The 13,182-nt window shown below is 38.7% G+C and overlaps 1 protein-coding gene across 2 annotated transcripts in view; it reads right to left on the bottom strand.

Annotated features, from left to right (window-relative positions):
- The window catches only part of LOC307198595 (uncharacterized protein), a 298,263-nt gene that overhangs the window by 35,868 nt on the left and 249,213 nt on the right, over window positions 1-13,182 (bottom strand). Inside the window, exon 4 of one of the 2 annotated variants that reach the window (XR_013831648.1) lies at window positions 10,265-10,490. The exons of the other annotated variant lie outside the window; for it this stretch is intronic. The gene's annotated coding sequence lies outside the window, so the exon portion shown is untranslated. Of the gene's footprint in view, window positions 1-10,264; window positions 10,491-13,182 lie in introns of those variants that run through there. 2 annotated transcript variants of the gene reach the window in all.

Raw genomic sequence — 13,182 nt, 5'->3', positions numbered from 1 at the left:
ACTTGTCCCTCTTGCTTCTCTCACTGAGGACAACAAAGTCACCCAGTGACTTAATTCAGCCAATGCCACAGATGAACCTGAAGTGACATTTGACATTTTCTCATTTCTACAATCCTTCCTCCATATATCATTGGATGTCCTGATTCTCCAGCCTCTGTCCAATCCATCTCAGTCTGCTTCTCCAGTTCAATCCCTGGACAGATATTTACTGAGTATTACTATGTGCCACTCACAAAAGGCTAGCAAAATTATAGTGAACACATCACAGTTTTTACCTCTGTCCATCCCTAAATGTTGGTGTTCTCCAAGGTTCTGTCCACTTTCTTGTTTTTCATTCATTCCTTGAACCATCTATTCACTTGCTTGATTTCATTCTCTTCCTCCACCTTTATGCTGATGACTCACAAAGCCCCCACTTCTCCTCACCATATCTCTTCAGCTGAATATTCCAATGCACCTTAAATGTAATACATTCTGAATCAAATTCAGCTGCCACTGTTCTTCCTCCACCATTTCCTAGGTAGGTCTTGGCCTCCCTACTCATACAGACATGCATGCTAGAGTTAGCTTTCAAATCTCCCTGTTTTCAACAAGCTCTCTCCAAGAGCAGAAGCTGGGGCCAGTATTTGAGCACAAAGTTTATTTACAAGATGACCCTAGGAGGCAGGAGTGAGAGAGTAGAGTGTGAAGCAGGGAAGGAGAAGGTACAAATAAAATGGAGTGTTACTGAGGGGGTTCTTATTGTGGACAATTGGAGTGCAATTCCACAAAATTGCACTCCACAATTCCATGGTTCTGAGGAATTGTGTAAAATAAGTTTCCAGACGTTCCCACTGAAGTTTGAGAGGCTACAGCATTTTGAGATGGCTACACCATCTACCACAGATATAGTTGAAATCAGAAGTAAGACAAGGAGATATTGTAAGAGGCATGTATACACCTGCTACCCTCCCTTTGTCCCCAAATCCAGTTTCCTACTCCTAATAATTCAGACACAAAAATGTTGTAATTTGTCTCTGTCTCTCCATCACCACTTAGTTCAGACTCTCACATCTTATCAACACAATTAGAGTCATCTGATGGCTATCTTTACCATCTGTCTCTCCTCGAGACTGCTACCAAATGTATCTAAGAACATTTCTGATCATATATATTCCTTATTTAGAAATCCAAGGTAACCCCCATTGCCTACATGTCAAATTCCTATAAAAATGGAACCCAAATTTCTTTTGATGGCATAGTCAACCCTTCACATTCTGATTCCAGAATTCTTGTTTCCGGTTCAGCTTTTATAATTCAGCCACCTTATCCCCCAAGCTACATTTTCTCACTCCTTCTCAAATTTGTCAGGCTTCATAATTTTAGCATACTACTCCATAATGCTTAGAAGGCCCTGTGCTTTATGAAATGCTACAAGTTCGAATGACATAAATTTAAAATGTTGAAATAATATTTTAATATTTAATGGGATAGAGTTCAACTATTTTTAAATGTCCTTGGGTGGAACTCATTATTACCCTTTCATAGCAGATAAATAAGCATTTCCCTACTTTGACTTATACAAGGTTACAAAGTTTGACTAAGCAAATGAGGAATAGAAAAACAGATGAAAGATTATAAGTGACTTCACAGAACTGAGAAAATCACAATCTAATTGCCTGCAAAAAAAGGGATAGCAGAGAGAAATGAGGCCATTTGCCCCTGCTGAACCCTAAGAGGTTTGGTGACATGGAAGTCTGGGTTCAGATTCAGGTCCAGACACAGGATGTATGGGTTATTTGTTTATAGAAAGTTGGAAATTTCTCAAATACCTGATCCCCATTTTTTTTTTTTTTTTGCTGTACGCGGGCCTCTCACTGTTGTGGCCTCTCCTGTTGCAGAGCACAGGCTCTGGACGCGCAAGCTCAGCTGCCATAGCTTACGGGCCTAGCCACTACGTGGCATGTGGGATCTTCCCAGACCGGGGCATGAACCTGTGTCCCCTGCATCGGCAGGCGGACTCTCAACCACTGCGCCACCAGGGAAGCCCTGATCCCCTTCTTCATTCAAGGCAACCTACATCTCCTAGAGGAACAATGTGTGATGTTCTGAATAAACAGAAGCCTGAGAGGAAAAAGGGAAAGAGGAGCTAGGCTTGAAAATAATGGCATGAAAGCAAATGTCTCCATGCTGAGCTGTGTGTCCCTTCACCCCCTTCTTCTCCTCTGCTTATAGAACACCAGCAGCCAAGGGTTTACACCAGCAACACTACTCCCAGTTTCAGGACAGAAGACTGAAATTCTTATTTGGAAAAGCTGAACAGCTGCCAGGAAAAATACTTTGCATAGAGGTAACTGGGGATCCCCTGATGGAAAAGCTAGCTCATTGATTACCTTAAAGGATTTCATAAGCCAACAATTCTGCCTCCACTCCTCACCTACAAAGCTACCAATCAGCTTGTTAGCGCTTCACTTAAACATGAGTAGACATTCAAGGATCACCAGAAACTTGAGAAAATCTTCTAATGTGAGAAATTCTAAAAAATAAACTGAAAACAAAACAAAACAAAACAGAAATGTTTCAGGATATAGAAGAAAGTTACCTCCCTAAAAAGCCATCCTGAATATCTTCAGAGGGATAGGAAAATATCATATAAATGAAAGAAGAATAGGATGTTATAAGAAAGGAATGATCACAAACAAGAAAGATATCTTGATTTATTAATGATAATTGAAAAATACAATAAAAGCACATTGTAACAAGGAAATATCCCAGAAAGCATTTTTTAAATCAAAGATATAAGAAGAAAATAGAGAGTATATAAGAAAATAAGAAGATCAGTCTAGAACCTTGCTACTCAAGTTGTGGTCCACAGACCAGAAGTATTGACATCTCTTGGTACCTTGTCAGATATAAAGATTCTCAGGCTCCATTCCAGATCTATTAAGTTGGAATCTGCATTTTAATAAGATCCCCAGGTGATTTGGGTGCACACTAAATTTGGAGAAATTTATCTAGGCGATCCAATGTATTAGTTAAGATGGTTTTGGTTTCAAGTACGAGAAAACCATTTCAAAGCGGCTTTAAATATAAGGATAGTTTTTATCTAAGAGGTAGACGAGAAACAGGGTGGGCTCCAGTTTTAATTCACTGAGCGTTTTTTTCCCCATCCTTAAGGTCCCAGTTTTTCTCACCCTCTTAATTCTGCAGTCCAGAGCTCCATCATGATCCTATGTCTGGTTCCTCTGATGCCATAAGTTGACTACAAGCAGCAACGAAAACAAAATATTTATTTGTTCATAGCAAGCCATAGGGAGAGCCTGTTTTATCTCTCCCAGAACACTTTAGAAGCCTCTCTTCATTTATTATTATCCCAAACTAGCCTAGACAGCTCATCCCTGAAATATTGACTTGTAAGGAAGGTAAATTGACTATGATTGGTTGAGATTGATTTTATGGAATGAAATAAATATTTGAATAACTCTCAATATTCACTACATTCAATTTCAGATCAATAGTAGTTCCGGGGGAAGCGGGTGGGAGAGGGGGGGAAAAAACAAAGAGAAGAGATTTTATCAAATAAATAATATGAGAAAATTTCCTAGAACTTGAGAGCATGTGCCTACATGCAAAAAGGGATGACTGAGTAGCCAGCAAAATAAGTAATAAAAAGACCCTTTTGAAGAACTCTTATGAAGTTTCAGAATACCATAAATAATGGGAATATCCTAAAAGCTTCAGGGAGAAAAATATAGATCTCATTCCAAAAAAATAGGAGTCAGAATGGCATTGGATCTCTCAACAGTTCAATACATATTAGAAGACACTGGAGTAATACTTTCAAAATTCAAAGGAAAATTCATAGTGAAACAACCTAATGATTTATTTAAATGATATGATTAACACACAGGTTTAATCACATGAGTAGTTGCTATTCTATCATTCAAACTCAAACAAGAATGCAGATAAAGATATTTTGCAGCATTCAAGATTTCATATTTTTTCCCCATACACCTTTTTAAGAAAGATAACAAGAAGTGTTCTTCACAAAAATATAGTGATAAATTAAGAAAGAGAGAAAATTATTGCTGGGTAATAACTGTTGTTGGGGCATTTGAGAAGAATAGCTATAGGTGCTTTTATATAACTAAGAAAATGAAAAAGGAGTAAGAGAGATCACTATTAAGTCCATGAAGAAAAGTTTTACATGAAAGAAAAGATCTAATGTACAACATGGTGCCTATAGTTAACAATATTGTACTGTCTACTTGAAAGTTGCTGAGAGAGTAGATCTTAAAAGTCCTCAACACACACACACACACACACACAAATGGTAAATATGTGAGGTGATAGATGTGTTAACTGACATTATTGTGAGAATCATTTCACAATATATGCATATATCAAATCATTGCATTATACATATTAAACTTATACAATGTTACATGTCATTTATATCTCAATAAAGCTGGGGAAATAAAGAATATATATATATATATCCTTAACACTCTGATGAACATTATGGTCCATAAACAATACAGGAAATGTAAACACCATAAATGTATTACCTCAGCAGTAAATAATAACATAGTAAATAATTGTGGGCTTCCCTGGTGGCGCAGTGGTTGAGAGTCCGCCTGCCAATGCAGGGGATGCGGGTTCATGCCCCGGTCTGGGAAGATCCCACATGCTGCGGAGCGGCTGGGCCCGTGAGCCATGGCCGCTGAGCCTGCGCGTCCGGAGCCTGTGCTCCGAAACGGGAGAGGCCACAACAGTGAGAGGCCCACGTACCGCCAAAAAAAAAAATAAATAAAAAAAAATAATAATAATAATAACATAGTAAATAATTGATTCAACAAATTTAAACCAACCGTTATATAACTATACTAGAAGGATCCCGACCAGTGAAATGGAGATGATGGTATTGCAGAGAAAAATTCTCAACTTCCAAAACAGGTAGTCAAGAGCCTGTAAGAGTATGTAATTTTAAAATATGGCATTAGAAACCATCAATGAAATGAAAAGGCAACCTATGGAATGGGAGAAAATATTTGCAAATCATATGTCTCATAAGGGGTTAATATCCAAAATATATAAAATATATATAAAATATATATAAAATATATATATATAATATATAAAGAACTCATACAACTCAATAGCAAAAAAGCCAAACAATCCAATTTAAAAATGGGAAGAAGAACTGAATAGACATTTTTCCAAAGAAGACATACAAACGACCAACAGGTACATGAAAAGGTGCTCAACATCACTAATCATCAGGGAATGCAGATCAAAATCACAGTGAGATATCCTCTCACACCTGTTAGAATAGTTGTCATCAAAAAGACAAGAGATAACAAATGTGGGCAGGGATGTGTAGAAAAGGAAACCCTAGTGCACTGTAAGCAGAAACGTAAACTGGTGTAGCCATTATGAAAAACAGTATGGAGGTTCCTCATAAAAGTAAAACTAGAGCTACCATATGATCCAGCGATTCCACTTGTGGATATATAGCTAAAGGAAACAAATTCACTATCTTGATGGGAAATCTGCACCCCCATGTTCATTGCAGCAGTATTACAATAGTCAAGACATGGAAACAACCTAAGTGTCCATCAACAGATGGATAAAGAAGTTATGAGATATAAATATATAATGGAATATTATTCAGCCTTTATAAAAAAGAAAGATATCCTGCCATTTTCAACAACATATGTGGATTTTTTTGTTTTTTTTTCAGTACGCGGGCCTCTCACTGTTGTGGCCTCTCCTGTTGCAGAGCACAGGCTCTGGACGCACAGGCTCAGCAGCCATGGCTCACGGGCCCAACATGTATGGATTTTGAGGTCATTATACTAAGTGAGGTGAGTCAGACAAAGAAAGACAATTATTGTATGATCTCACTTATATGTGGAACCTAAATAAACCAAAATTAGAGAAATAGAGAACAAATCTGTAATTACCAGAGGTGAAGATGGGGGATGGAGGAAAAGGGTGAAAGTGGTTAAAGGTGCAAACTTTTAAGTATTAAGAAAGTTCTGGTACATAATGTATAGCCTGTGACTATAGTTAATGATACCTTATTGTATGATATATGTGAGAGTTGCATAGAGTAGATCTTAAAAGCTTTCATCAAAGAAAAAAATATATAACTACATGAGGTGATGGATGTTAACTAAATTTACTGTGATAATTATTTCCCAATATAAACATATATAATATCATTATGTTGTACCCCTTAAACTAATACAATGTTATATGTCAATTATATTTCAATAAAACTAGAAAAATATAAATAAATATATAGTAAAACACAACATTAAATAGCAGACAAAATAGTAGAAAATGTAGCAAAAGGCTTTCTCTGTGGACTAGGTTTGAAGTAAGGGGTAGACCTGATGTTTTCAAAATCAGACTTTCAGAATTCAGGTATTATTTTACTATTAACATAACTTCTACTTAGACCAAAGTATTTAGAACCAGATTAATCAGATGATTTTACTATTGTTAAAAAAAAATTTATAGGTCTAAAGTCAGCAAGCTTCCTACTTAGTCACCAAAAAATACTCTGGCTGCCAGAACCCACTTATATTGTCTTTTAGCAACCAACTCTATAAGCTACTACCTTGGACAGTGCCGGTAGGCAGAAATGTGCTCTTTTTTGTGTTACTGACATAGATGGAGGTCAAGAAGAAAGAATAAAAGAGAAATGCTATGTTGACTCATTCAACAAATATTTATTTTGAACTCTGAGGATAAACCATAAAACATAATGCAAGATCCCTGATTTCAAGAAATTCAATTTCGGAACTTATAGTCAATTTTGGAACTCATATTCAATTTCAGAACTTATATTCAATTTTGGAACTCATTCAATTTCAAATTTAGTTATATAGTGAATAGTAGACTACTAAAATATACAACACCGTAAATATATCTCAGAGATATTATGTTGAGTGGAAAATGCCAGACACAAATGTACTAAATGATTCTTTTTACATTAAGTTCAAAACTAGGCTAAACCAATCTATTATAAAGGAAGTCAGAATTTAAGTTACCCTTGGACAGAGGTGTATTAATGGACACAGTGCATATTTCTTTCCCTCTTTTAGCTTCATTAACACCTAGATGCAAAATATCTGGAGTGAGCAATAAGATATAATCAATAAGACCAAAATGTACAATGTTGGCAAGGGTAACTCGTAGGTCACAGGAATTCTCAAACTCTTTTCCCTCTCAATAGGCATTTGAATGAGAACCCTCTCATTATACAAGAGATTGTGGGGTAGGGTCACACCCAGAGAATATAAGCTTGAGTTATTTGTACTTCCTTGAATGGAAGCTATAACTCAACTTCCTTCTCATAAGTTATCATAACACATTAGCAAGTCAGATACTTGGTTGAGGGTGTTCAGAGAAACACTGTACAATCTACCCTCATCTTTCCAATTGTATAATGAAAAGGTGACTTTTTAAAAAGTGATTTAATACATGGCTTTTTCTTTGATAGCAGCAACAAAGGAAACTCTAGTAAGTCTGTAGTTTCATTAAGTCACTGAAACTGAACTGCTATTTTTGTTGCTTAAACAATATTGCAGGGCAAAAGGGCATGTAAAAAATGCCCAAAACCTGCCTCTGGTCCTCTTTCCCCAAATTCAAATTAGAGCCAACCCAATTCCACTATCACCATACTGTCCAGATATCTTCTTGCATCTAACCAATTCCCTCCTGCTCTACATATTCCAAAATATATTTTTTTTAATGATAGAGAATTTTTTTTCTTAAGTTCAAAAAACTGTTCTTATTTTGGCCTCAAATTTCTGAGCAATCCAAGAGGTGAAGTAATTCACTCAGCAGGGTTTTTAGCCAATACTCTAGAAAGTGACCTGGACTCACCTCCGTTATCCCAGATGAGGTTTAAATAACACCATATACGTATTCATATGACTTGGGCTTCCTTATAGTATGGTGGCCTCAGAGTAGCAGGACTTCAAGAGAGTGTTCCCAACAACCAAAATGGAAGTTTTATGGCCTTCTGTGATCTGACATTAGAAGTAACATATCATTACTTCTGTAGTACCCCTTTGGTCAAAGAAGTCACAAGCCCACCCAAATTCAAGGGGAGGGGAAATAGATTCTATCCTTTAATGAGACAAAGGTCAAAGAATTTGCAAATTTAACACTGCTGCATGGAGGAAAGACAAAATGCCTCATGGACTATATTTGGGATGTATAGTTCATTCACAATAGATATCCTATCTCTTTACCTCCAAGTCTGAGATTATCATACCCTCAGGGTCGATGATCATCCTACTTCTATCATTGAGACTCTTTACCTGTGCAGCTGAAACATTAAAGAAAGAAGAACAGAAGAGATCTTTAAGTGATGCTGTTATATATCTACTGGGAATGATATTTTAGTGGTAGAAAAAAAGACCTGAATCCCCAAAAAGACATATCCCCAAACATTCAGGTGAAACCTGAAGTACTCATCTTAAAAACTTAAATTCTTAAATTTAAACTCCCTCCATCCACTTACCTCCCTGCCCAGAAAGGTGGTGGTCTCTCTTTCTTAATTTAGTATGAATTAATAATTAACTGAGCCATGCAAAAAGCCATGATAAAAGACTAAGGAAGGGTCGGTGCTTTGTGACCACCTAGAGGGATAGGATAGGGAGGGTGGGAGTGAGACGCAAGAGGGAGGAGATACGGGGGTGTATGTATATGTATAGCTGATTCACTTTGTTATAAAGCAGAAACTAACACACCATCATAAAGGAATTATACTCCAATAAAGATGTTAAAAAAAAAAAAAGACTAAAGCAAGTCATCCCTGGTGGCACAGTAGTTAAGAATCTGCCTGCCAATGCAGGGGACACGGGTTCGAGAAGATCCCACATGCTACAGAGCAAATAATCCCAGGTGCCACAACTACTGAGCTGTGCTATAGTGTCCGCGAGCCACAACTACTTAGCCCACATGCCTAGAGCCTGTGCTCCACAACAAGAGCAGCCACCACAATGAGAAGCACGTGCACGGCAAGGAAGAGTAGCCCCAGCTCACCGCAACTAGAGAAAGCCCACGTTCAACAGCGAAGACCCAATGCAGCCAAAAATAAATTAATTAATTAAAAAAAAAAAGACGAGGGCAATAGGGTACCCTGCCTAAAGTGGGGTCCAGAGCAGAGAGAACAAGAAACCCTATACTTTCTTCTCAGTTTTGTCCATGGTAGTTCTGAGAAAAGAAATAAGGCAATGACGCAGGATAATATAACATAGGTTTCAGTGGTTTGCTTCATACCATTTCCAGTGATTTGAGGTGGCTTGTCATAACCTAAATTTAAAAATAAGCTTCTGCTAAGAATTAAATTTCCTCTTAGTATAGAAGGCTCTGGAGACTTTTTTTGTATTGGGCTTTTCTGAATTATGAAAGTTGGGTTAAAGACATATAATTCTAAAACATGGCTCAAAAAATGCTTTTTTCCCCAAACATGGAATTCAAAGGGGAAAATTGGCTTTAAAATAAAATTTCCTTTGCCTGGTTGCTTCTTTAGAAAGACCCAGAAGCATGAGACTAAGTAGAGAGAGGAGGTCCAAGGGGAGGTCAGAAACACTGCTGTCCTAAAGCTACTGCCCAAGTACAAGATGGAATTCCATAAACATTAAGAGTTGAATTCTTTTCTCCAAGGCTGTCAAGTTTCCTAACACTGAAATAATACCATATAATGGTCACATGCCTGTGATTTGGGACCGTGTATTCATGGATAATGTGAAGAGGGAAAGGAAAAAGGGTAACAGGGAAATTTTCCTCCTTTTCTCTTCCTATCTTCCTTTACATCAACAGAACAAAAAAGGAAAGAGGAAAGGCACAAGAAGAAAAATACAAAACAACTTTGCAGACAGCATCTGCCTTTTGGAAGTTTCCAGACCCAAGATGTTGAAGAAGTTGTATTTCTCCATTGCTTAAAATTTTCTCAGTCTAAAGACCAATTTTCAGAGTGGCTCAGCAGGACTCCCAAAGTTAGTTTGCATGAAATGTCTCTTAGTGGAATCAGCTGCTAAGGTCTAGCTGCTTATTCAGTTCCAAATACCTGAACGTCCTAAATCAGCTGTCACCAATGGCCACTGGGTGCTTGACAATCTCAAAATCCATTGGCCAAATTCCCTGTAGATTGATTCCAACAAACAGTCCCCACCTAAGAATCATGAACTGTATATAAGCCAGGATTTAATCAAAGAAATAGAAGCACTGGAGACAGGTAATAAGGGATTTATTACAGGGATTCAACATTACCACAATGGTGGGAGTTAAACATCCTACAGGAGGCTGTGCCTCCTGTGTTTGGTGTGGAGGCCTAAAGTCAGCAGTCAGAAGGGAAATATGTATATCAAGTGGGGAAAAAAGGACAACTGGAACCTTCAAGGATGAGCTGGAATCCTCGAGGACAGATTAGAATTGATGCTGTTCTCTCACCTCTTCGAGTCTACCACCTTCGATGATGGAGTATCCTGCAGGAGGAGATGATATTATTTACCATGGAACTAGATTCTCACCTGGCCCAAGAGGCAGAGCAGCTGAAGGAGGATCCAGCAGGAGCAACAGGACCTGTGGGACTAGCTATCAGGATGAGTCTGCGGAAAATGATGGCATGTGTGAGTGACAGCACGTCCTTGTGCCATATGTGGACTTTCCAAGTATAAAAAGAATATGGCTGTTGCTTCACTCCCACCTTCTAAACTTTCACAAAATGTATTGTGGCCTATTTTATCCCAGAACTATACAAGGAAGAGAAATCTGGGCAATGTAGTTCCAGTCAAGCTAAGATGACACAATACAAACCACCCTAACTTGATTGGTTTGCTAGCACCCCCTTGTCACCCACCCAGCTGGCTTCACTTGACTGTCTTTGCCATATGACAGGCAAAAGAGAGAGGAAAAGAACAGAGGAAGGAAGTAAGAAAGAGGATACAAGGTGCACTAATCATGATGAACAAAGTAAGAGGAAGAGCCTTTTGACATCTTGTGGCACAAAGAAGTGATTGGTGATGGAATAACCATAACTAGTTAATTGCCCAGGATTGGAACAAACTTCAGTACACTGGAACATCTTAACTAAAACGCTGCTGTGTTACCAACCAATCTCCACTTTCCAATCCACTATCACAATGCCTATTAAACTAAGGTATTCCATTGGGAAATAGAGGGTCTAGAGATCCTAGTTACCTGTCTTAGCATATCTACCAAAACTGAAGTCATTATAATGTCATCCAAAGCCACATACCAAGGTGAGTATATGATAAGTATTTTACCCTGGTTTGAGGAGAACTTTCAAAACCATTAAACTGAAAAATAAAACCTTCTGTAATATTTTAAGTATTTGATCTCATTTTCAAGTATAGAAACCAGCTGTATCTACTCCAGTCTCCCATGTCCACCACTCCCATAATGGATCCCACACTTCAAGCCTTCCTGGATTCCCTGGGGATCTGAGCCAATTCCCCAGGAAACCCAAAAGATAATAGGGAAAAAGCAAAAAAACATCAATGATTGAACTTAAGCTGTATACACCAGCCCCTTGATCCTCATTAGCCTGGGTCCAATTACTCCCAGGACATGGGTCACAGCTTATATTCATATGTCCATGACTCTGTGACTCATGCTCTTGTTGAACTTTTAAGCAGGAAATCTCTATTGGTGGTAAATTACAACTGAGTGCCTTTCACTTTATTACCTCATGACAAAAATAGGCAGAAGAAAAGCACTGCTTTTCACATTTACTGGGTATGGTGGGAAAATGGAATTAAAGAAAATGTGAAGGAAAACAATGTGGAGTTCTCTCCTCCAAAAGAAATATGGCTTCCCACAAAAACTAGTAAAATCTGCACACAATGTGTGATTTAGCTCTCAAGGTATGTGCAATTCTGTGGAAAGAGTGTCAGAGAACAAGAGCTGGTCTAAAAATGTGTGACAAAAGGGTTTGAGAACACCCTAAACTCTTAGGAAGATAGATGGACTGGGAGTAATTTTAAGGATACAGGTCTAAGACAGCATTGTAACATAGTCGAGAGAAACTAATCAATTATATTGACTCATATGGAGGTTTGGAGAAAGGTCATGGAAGTATAAGTAAGTAAGCCTTAGACCACATGAAAGAAAAATAGTCCAAAGCTGTCAGGGTCCATGAGGAAGGCCCAGAGGATGGTGGATGACACTGGCTTTGTACACATTAGCACTGTTATCTTCTACAATGATTGAAAACAGTGGTTCTAAAAGTGTGACCCCAGACGAGCAGCATTAGCATCATCTAGGGAATTGTTAGAAATGCAAATTCTTACACACACACACACACACACACACACACACACACACGAGAATGAACCACTGATATAGAGTTTGTGGATTTACCTCGGCAGAAACACTGCTGGATGAAGTGAATTTTGGTTCTGTTTCCATGGTCTCCAAAACTCAGGTAGCTTCCCAGGTAGCTAGTGTGCTTTCAGGGAGTGAGTACCCTAAAACAGATGATACCTCCAGGCTCTGAGATGGGGTGGGCAGAACCCCAAGGATGACCCCTGAGAAGAGCAGTTGGTTGTTCGGAGCCTCTGACTCTCTGGCTCAAATTGCCTCCCCTCACAGAGAGGGTAGAGGTCTGTCTTTAGCTGCGATGGGGGCACTTCCAGCCTGGTTGGGTGGCCCATTTGCTGGACAGCATGACTGGCTATTTCTACAGAGGCAAAACTTGGACCCAGAAATACCTGGCTTGAATCTTGGGCTCCCAGTTTTTGAGGCAAGTTCCTGACAATCAAGATTCTATTGTGTTTGTACATTGGACTTTAGTAGATTCCACACATAATTGAGAAAGGAGGTCGCAGGCCAATGGCCCAGAGATGAACGGACCCGATTGTCGGGCTGCCTGACGCCAGCAGTGACTGGTTTAAAGTATTGCAAGAAGAATAATTCAGGACCTTCACCACCTTGATCCTTGTCACTTACCCTGGACTGCAAGCTCCACCTGTGAGACCCCCTCTAATTCCCCAGGACGGGGGGTGGGGGGCACAGTTCTGAGGCACTAACCTGCTGGGTCTTCCCTTCTGCCTGATGGAAAAATAAAGCCATCTCTCTCTTCCTCCAAAAAAAAAAAAAAAAAAAAACCCTGTAGGGTGTTTTTGACCTGAGCCAGCACTCCAGTCTAAAAATCTG

Source organism: Stenella coeruleoalba (assembly GCF_951394435.1).
Source record: "Stenella coeruleoalba genome assembly, chromosome: 15".
NCBI lineage: Eukaryota > Metazoa > Chordata > Mammalia > Artiodactyla > Delphinidae > Stenella > Stenella coeruleoalba.
Note: the sequence above shows the minus strand (reverse complement) of the source record. Positions and strands in the feature narration are given on the sequence as shown.